Source organism: Echinops telfairi, unplaced genomic scaffold (assembly GCF_000313985.2).
Source record: "Echinops telfairi isolate 266 unplaced genomic scaffold, ASM31398v2 ScPeMD7_3533;HRSCAF=4204_0, whole genome shotgun sequence".
Classification (NCBI taxonomy): domain Eukaryota; kingdom Metazoa; phylum Chordata; class Mammalia; order Afrosoricida; family Tenrecidae; genus Echinops; species Echinops telfairi.
Window position 1 is genome coordinate 88,260,373 of NW_022107431.1, and position 9,040 is coordinate 88,269,412.

General features: G+C 37.0%; 1 non-coding gene across 1 annotated transcript; it reads left to right on the plus strand.

Annotated features, from left to right (window-relative positions):
• Positions 1-4,283: 4,283 nt before the first annotated feature.
• Positions 4,284-4,448, plus strand: LOC115871145. The gene has a single exon (XR_004047124.1). It is a non-coding gene; the product is annotated as a U1 spliceosomal RNA (small nuclear RNA).
• Positions 4,449-9,040: the final 4,592 nt, after the last annotated feature.

Sequence of the window (9,040 nt, forward strand, 5' to 3'; positions counted from 1 at the left end):
TATATATATATATTTCCCTTCTGTGACATGACTCTTTTTTTCACTTCTTTACTTTCACTTCTTTTACTGCCCCCACTTGGCTATTAGTCTCTTCGTTCTAGGATTAGCACCACTTTTCTCTTTATTTAACATAGAGCATTTATGCATACCTCTGACTTCAGTTTCCTTTTCTGACTTTTAGATGACTCCCTAATTTATATGTTTAGTTTAGACCACTTTTAATTCCAGTCATAGGGAATTTGGACATTTTTTGGTCAGATCTTCCCAGTAGAGTCCTCCCACCTCCCAAATAACAGGATTTTGATGACATCTGTTGGCCTTATAATTTATATCTAAAACATAATATACATCTACTCCTCAGTAACAGTGTTAGATTCACAAATCCCCAGATCATTGTGTGGGATTTCGGGTCGAACAAAAATGATGGATGACCAACATCAAATCTCAAAATGAAATATGACTCATAAATGCCAAACCAGTGTTACTCTCCCCTTGTACCTTGTTCCTATCAGATATATGTCATAATGGAACAAGATAGTTGGGTAGTAACTTTTGTCATGAATGAAATACCAGATAAGGAGGTACTTACTACTGTATATACTCACATATAAGTCGAGATTTTCAGCACATTTTAAATGCCATTTTTGTGGTAAGATTAGTGCCTTGGCTGATATTCGGGTCAGCTTATACTCGAGTATACATGGTAAATGAATTTAGGATAAGTAAAAACTTGGTTTTCCATTCAGCACTCTGCTTTGCGAGATGGTCTTAATTGCTATTTTAAAACAGACATGATAGGAAAACAAATGTGTTTGTTCACCACTCACAGAATGATGAATATGAATTTAATTTAAAAATCTATTCGAAATGAACATAGCTGGAAATTAAAATGATGGAAAGGAAGCATAATGGGAAATTGAGATGGTGTAGAGTAGGTACAGGTAGAGTAAATCTGAATCATCATCTACTGCCAATGGGTCCATTCTGACTCAGCGAACCCTACACAGCAGATAGCCTCATCTTTCTCCTGCGGGTGGATTTAAACCACCAGCACTTATCCAAGATTGCCATGAGGGCTCCATTGAACATATTTGGTGGTGGTAGGATACATTAGCTTAGATAGCAGTAAATTAGTTTAGGATAATCTTTATAAAACTGAAGGGCTTAAATATAATTGGCAGATGATTTTGTGATCTGAACAAGCCCAAGGATGTGTTAGAATCAAATATATGTATGTTAACATTCTGTAATGATTACCTCAAAGTAAGTCCAATCAAGTTAAATTAGTTTATAGAATATTTATGCCTAGGAGTAGAATATTTAACTTGAAATTACAAAAACCATTTAAATCAGTGTGGCAAAACGAATTTAGATCAGCTTAGATATATTTATTTGTACTTGGCAATAATTCTCATTGTTGAGTACCTTCTTTCTGCTCCCCTCTGTTCCTTGATATGTCCACTAATTTACCAACAACAACCCCCTCCACGCGTGCCCCCCCCTCCCCCCAGTCTATAATATTTTGAGGAACTAGGAAATTAAATGTTCATAGTTCCAGGCAGGTAATATTAATGAGTGATGCAAATGATGGGACTAGTCAGCCTTAGCAGGCATCAGCACCATCACTTAAAAATCTGTTAAAAATAAAGAATCTTGAATTCTACTCTTAACCTACGGAATCCAGTTTGTTTTTAACAAGACTCCCAGGAGGTTTGTGTACACTGTGCCCCCCCGCCCCCCTAATCTTTATTAGGTGAGAGTTACATGCTTGCCAGACTATTACGCATACTTATATTGACGTTAATAGAAGCACTAGAGAGTTTATGCCTAAAGGATGGTGGCCGCCGCTATCTCCCTAGCAGGCTTTTTGCACTTAGCTTGGTATTGCCACATAGCTTAGGCCTCATCTCCCCCCACCCCCCAGCAGCTAGAACTCTTTTTATGTAAAATCACTTGACTTTTAAATATGGTGAAAATTCACACCTCTTTAAAATGAAAGGAAAGTTGTTCAGGCTTGATAAGGCTTGTGAATCATGTTTGTTACCCTGTGGTTTCCAAGTATGCTGTAGCTCAGTTTTTGTGAGCATTTACCGAGTATGTATTTTGGGGGCCCTAATGGGAGATTGGATTCTTTACCATGATTGTACTGCCCTGGGGTCCCCATGAGTCAGAATTGACTCAATGGCAATGAGTTTGGTTTTGTTTAGAGTCCCTCTAAGACAGGTTGTTTTCCAAATTCTAGCAAACCCCTGGACCTCAGTATTGGAACCAAGTGTTTGGTGCAGCTTTCAAATTCTCGATTTTGAATGGTCCCATTTCCCCTTTCTCTTCTCATGTGCTGCCTCACACCTCCTTACCCCCCTTTATTATTTGCCTTCTTAGTCGACATTTTCAAATTTGCAAGCTATTTGAGACAGTAAATAATAAAGAACTAAGCAAAGTTACAGAGTAATATGTTGTATTTTAGGTGCCATGAGCCAGTTCCAACTCATTGCAACCCTGTGTACAAGGGAATAAAACACTGCACAGGATGCTCTGTGCCATCCTCACAATTGTTATGTCTGAGCCCATTGTAGCAGCCACTGTGTCATCCATTTTGTCCAGGGCTTTCCTCATTTTCACTGCCCCTCTATTTTACCAAGCGTGATGTCCTGGTCTAAGGATTGCTCTTTGCTAACATGTCCAATGTACATATGTCTCACCATCCTGGCTTCTAAGGAGCATTCTGGCTATACTTCTCCCAAGACAAATTTGTTTGTCCTTTTGCCAGTCCGTGGTACTTTTCAATGTTTTTCACCAGCCCCATAATTCAAATTGATGCTCAAGTTGTAGAACAATATTGTTACTACCACAAGCAAGTAAAATTTTGCTGAAGATCATCCAACAACAGTTACAGTAATACAGTGATAGGGAGCTGCCATTGAGAGGTTTCAGGTCAGATTCAGAAGAGGACTTGAAACAAGGGGCTATCATTGCTGATGCCACATAGATCTTGGTTAAAACAGAGAACACCAGAATGATGCTTTCTGGTGTTTTAGGGACTATGCCACAGCATTCAACTGGATAAAAAAAAAAAAATAAAAAAACTATAGGCAGCCTTGAGAAGAATGGGATTTCCAGAACACTTCATTGTGCTCTTGAGAAACCTGTACATCTATCAAGAGGCAGTTGAACAAGGGAATACTGCATAGTTTAAAATCAAGAAAAGTGTGTCCAGTTTGTGTATCCTCTCACCATACTTAAATCTGCATGTTGAACAATTGGAGAAGCTGGATTATATGAAGAAAAATGTAGCATGCATGTGAAAGTTGACATTGAGGAAGGTCAAAGAATCTGCATTTGAGTTATGGTGCTGCCTAGAACAGGGTAATACAAGCCATTAGAAATCGGACGAAACATTGGTGGACTCCTTTGTAGTACTGAGATCTTAATTTTCTGGGTTACTTGCAAGGTTTTCACAAATTTGGTCATTTATTTCAAGAAAATAATTACTGGCTATTATGGTACCAGTGGAATAATAACAAGAGTTTTTGACCTGTAGTGATTGTAGGTTTTTTTTCGTCCTGAAGGAAGGTAAATTAAAATTACCTTTATAAAATAAAGAGTTAGGACCTAAGCCAGATTCCTCTAACATACTGTAGAAAAATACCCAAACATTTCTAAAGCTGTGCAACTAAATTATGTATTAATTAGGATTAGTGTTAATTCCTGTAGCCGTTAAAAGCTGTTGGTATATCTTGTGACTGTCGTGTTAATATTTGGCCCGTAGTTTTCTCTATAGCAGTTATTTTAAAGTGAATTGAAAATGGCATCAGTTCATTCTGTTTACTCAGATAGCTATTGCCTGGACAGCAAATTGTCCTTAAGATTCTTAAAAGGAGAGCATAAAGAACTCTTCTGGACAGATGGTTTCCATAGCAACTCCCAATTGTGTTTTAATTTATAAAGCAAGCATTGGAGTATCAAGTTTGAGTTTAAAGGTCTAAGTTTCTTATTTTATTTGGAACAGCTTCTTAATTTTAGATTTTTAGTTTTCTGTACTTGATTGTGAACAGGTTTGCCATTACATTTATTCTTCTACCTAGGGCTGAAGATTTATTTTTAAAATCTGCTATTGGTCTATTTCATTGCACTTTCACTTTACATTTGTCAAAGACAGAATATGAAATTAACGGACTTATTGGCAAAAAGTGGATCCCTGGTGGTGTAGTGGTTATATGAAGCCACCAGCAGCTCCTCAGGAGAAAGACTGGGTTTTCTACTTCCCTTTAAGAGTTAGCCTCATACTTACCTAGCAGGGGAGGTTCCATGATCACGAAGGTGGTTTTCCCAGGGCGAGGCTTATCCATTGCACTCCGGATGTGCTGACCCTGCGATTTCCCCAAATGTGGGAAACTCAACTGCATAATTTGTGGTAGTGGGGGGGACTGCCTTCGTGCTCTCCCCTAAAAAAGAGTTAGCATCTTGGAAACCCACAGGGGCAGTTCTACCTATAGGCTTGAACTGTGAGTCAGCATCAACCAAATGGCAATGAGTTTGGATTTTGGCTATTTGTTTATAAGATGTACAAAAAGGTCTTTCTTGTGCTTCTAAACTTAAAATTGATATCTAGTAAGTGATCTCCGTAGGGAAAACCAATTCCCAAGGTTATATAGGTTTAGAATGGAAGTTTAGTTTTACATTTTGAATGCTCTGGGAAATATATTTTTTTGTTTGTTTTCCCCCTATCCTTTGATTTTGTGACTCTGATGTAAACACATTGTTGTTTCTAATCCCAAGTTCTTACCCTTGCTTTCAGTTGAATCTTGATGCTCTTTCCTCAAATCAACTATTAATTTATATCCACTCAACTATTTTATCAAGTCTATTGTTGGCCTTATTCATTATGTCCAGATTTTTGTTTTTAGAAGAAATTATAGTGGCAGCTAAGAAGAGTTTTAAAAAATGTGTATATTAAAATTGCTCCCCACCCCACCCCCAATCAAATACTGGCTTATTTTCTTATCTGTTAAAGAGAATTTTACTATCAGCCTTATTGACATTTACTACATTTGGAGATGGAAAATGCCAGCAAGTCATGGAATTTGCTGATACTTTTCACTTAATCTAGTATGATGGTAAAAAGTCTTAAGTTGCATTTTCTGTACAAAAGCAATAGAGGTCTCATATTAAAAGGGGGGATATACAGCCATTTGTGATATAAATTGTTTAGAAAGTAACCCTACATATTTTGTTCTAAATGATTGCTGGGAAATCAGTTTGTATCTTCTAAGCCAAATAGAAAAACTAAATTATTAAAATTGAGTATGCAACTGTTAATGCAAGTGACTTATTTGCTGCTGTTTTAAATTAACCATAAATTGTGTTGGCATCACATTATCACATTTTTCATGTACTGATATAAAATGAAGAATCTACACATACTGGAACAAAATGTTACTTGCTAGTTTAATGGTTAGTTTTAAGTAGTTTACTACTAAAGTAGACTTAAGTACTTTATCAGTATGTGGAGAATTTTATCCAGTTGTTATAAAAGAAACTTACCATATAGACTCTAGTATAAGCCTACTTCTTCAGCACATTTTTAATGCAGTTTTTGTGGTAAAATTAGGTGCCTCGGGTTGCCTTATACTCGAGTATATACGGTAAACTATATCAGCAAACTAATCAAGATGGAACATAGAAATGTGAATTGTGGAATTGTCAATTTAGGGAAATTTCTTCTGTTTTATCCACTTTTAAAGCTTTATACCTTTAAATTTGAGTTTCCTCTGTGCACTGCTGAGATGTTGATCAGGTTAAATTGGGCCATTCACTGCATAACATTGTTGATCACATGTTACCAAGAGCATTTGAGGGCACAGGGAGATTTAGATGACATAGTTGCATCATAGTAGATCTAAAGAGTAGTGTAGGCAATAGCATTCAAATTCTTTAGCTTTTTAACTGACAACATCAAGTGTTGGCAAGGATGTTAAGCAGGTGGATCTCTCATACATGCTGGTCAGAATACAAACTGGGACAGCTACTTGGAAGCTTGGCAGTTTCTTACAAAGTAAAACTATATTTATCTTAGAGAAGTTAAAACATTTCTACCCAAAGGCTTATGATTGAATATCCATAGCACCTTTAATCATAACTACTCCAAATTTGGCAGCAAAATGAAATTGGATAAATTAAAATGTGTTACATATATAAAATGAAATACTGTATCAGTAAAAAAAAAAAAGCAACATTATGGTTGAATATCAAGCATTTTGCTAAGTGAAATAAGTCAGACACAAACACTATATGGCGTATGATTCTATTTTTCTGAAATGCCAGAAAAGGCAAAATTAAATGTGTATAGTGATAACAGATTGCAGATACCGTGTGAGTAACTGCAAAGAAACAGAAGAAGCATCTAAGGTATTAAAAGTTCTATGTAATTGTGGTTGGTTCCAGGACTGAAAGAACTTGTTGAAATTCATTGAATTATACATTTAGAGTTCATGGATTTTATTGCTTGCAGATTACACTGTAAAATTCTTTACTTTGTTAATGATTTCTCTTTGGTGCCCAAATGTATGGAGGTTTGTAAAACTAAAAGAAAAAAGTTTTACCATGTCTCAATCCTGATTACATAGATAAAGATGATCAAATTAACTCATTTTGTTTATAAGTAATTTTTTGATCCACCTTTTGATAGTGCAGGGTTCTATATTTAAAATAAATGGTGTATTAAAACTCCTCACCCCATTTTGAAACAAAAGGAAAACCAAAATAACTTGAAAAACACTTTTGTGTTGACCAAAAAAATCACACAACAGATAGAAAATAGGGTCTCCTGAAGTTTCTGGTTAAGAATAAACTTGCTTTAAATAGTTTGAATGTTGTGAATGGTACTTTGGTATCAGGATGATAGTATATTTGAACAGAAAGTGAGAAAAGAATGACACTAAACTTTTAGAATATTGGTACAGAAAGTAATTTTAAATTTAGTTTAAGATATCTGTGCTTGTTCTCATCAGCGTAGTATGTTGCACTAATTTTATAAGACATTTTTGGTGAATCTCAGATACATTTATGTAATTCACTAGTTGGCTATTTTATGTCACATTTGTAACTTGTTTATAAGTTATAAACTATGGATTTACAAATATGAAAAGAACTTAAAATGTCCATAATCCATATCAAAGAAATGTTAACTTTTTGAAAATGTTAAATGCAGATTAAAGCACCCAACAACCATTCTGAAGTTATGCCCTTAATGTGATTTTTTCTATTTTAGCCATATTCATGTAGATATAAACCTATTTACACACAAGTGCTCTATCTTCACTGGATCTGTGTTTTATGGCTGACTTTCTCTTCTCCTCGGGCAATTTCTTCCACTCCCCAATCATTTTATTAGCACAATCCATACATACATCAATTGTGTAGAGCACATTTGTACATTCATTTCCCCCATCATTCTCAAAACATTTGCTCTCCACTTAAGCCCCTGGCATCAGCTCATTTTCCCCCTCCCTCCCTGCTCCCTCATGAACCCTAGATAATTTATTATTATTTTGACATGTCTTGCTCTTTTCCGATGTCTTCCTTCACCCAGTTGTCTGTTGTCCGTCCCCCAGGGGGGTTATATGTAGATCTTGTAATCGGTTCCCCCTTTCCAACCCACCCTCCCAGTATCCCCACTCACACCGCTGTCCTGAAGGGATCATCCGCCCTGCATTCCCTGTTTCCAGTTCCTATCTGTACCAGTGTACATCCTCTGGTCTAGCCAGATTTGTAAGGTAGAATTGGGATCATGATAGTGGGGTGGGTGGTGGGTGGGGGAAAACATTTAGGAACTGGAGGAAAGTTGTATGTTTCGTTGTTGCTACACTGCACCCTGACTGGCTTGTTTCCTCCTTGCAACCCTTCTGTAAGGGGATGTGCAATTGCCTACAGATGGGCTTTGGGTCTCCACTCCGCACTCCCCCTCATTCACAATGATAGGATTTTTTGTTCTGGTGATGCCCCCCAGCAATCGCAGGGCCAGTTCATTTACAGTTTTTCAAAATCCGAGGAGCTATATAAACTGGAAAAAGAGACAAGTTTATACTTAAGGAAGTCACCAATATATTACATTTTGAGAAGGTTGTTACCATTTTATATAAATCTCTAACCTTCAGTTGAGCTTTCATTTCTTAAACATCATTCTAGTCTCTAATGTTAAACTGCCATCAAGGTTGTTCTAATAGCGACCCTGCAGAGGATAGACTAGGAACTGATTCTTGACAGGAGCAGATAGCCTCATCTTTCTCCTGAGGAGTTCCAGGCGGCTTCAATCTGCTGACCTTATGGTTAATAGCCCAATACTTCAGGCCAGAGCTCTACTATTAAAAGTTAGGTTCTGTTAGAACTACGAATCTTTTTATTGGCTATTGCTACTGTAAAGTTTCATTTGTTTATTGAGTATTAAACGTGGCATTTAGTATCGCGTGGACAGCATACTTGAAGAGCTCATGAGTGTGTGGTATGAGGAAGTCTACTTGTAGAAGAATGGAAGCCTCCGGCTTTCTGGGGGAGATTTGATGGTAACTGTTCTGAATTGGAACTCTTTCTGAAATGAGTCATTCTAGCCTCAAGAATATGCTGGACACAGTTTTACCTGTTGTGGGTCCAGATAACTGCACTGGCAGTTCAAGTTGACTCTGGTAGAAAGATGGAGCAGTCTGAGCCCGTAAAGATTACAGCCTAGGAACCTTTGGAAACCATAGGGCAGCTCTACTGTTCTGTGTGGTTGCTGTGAGTTGGAATTGGCTCCATTGCAATCGAGATTAGGGTTTGGTTAGTGACCATGACCAGTTAGGATATTGTTCAGCTCCTGTCTACTATATCACTTTGCTGTGACCTACTGTCACTTCTTACTGGTATGTGATTGAATAAGCGTGTTACTCTATGTTGGAAAAGCCTATTTTGTATTTCTAGTGTACAACTGAGTAAGATATGAGTTGGGACTGTCAAGAATCTGTTAAACTGGCCTTTATTTTGAATGATAACCATTGATACATAA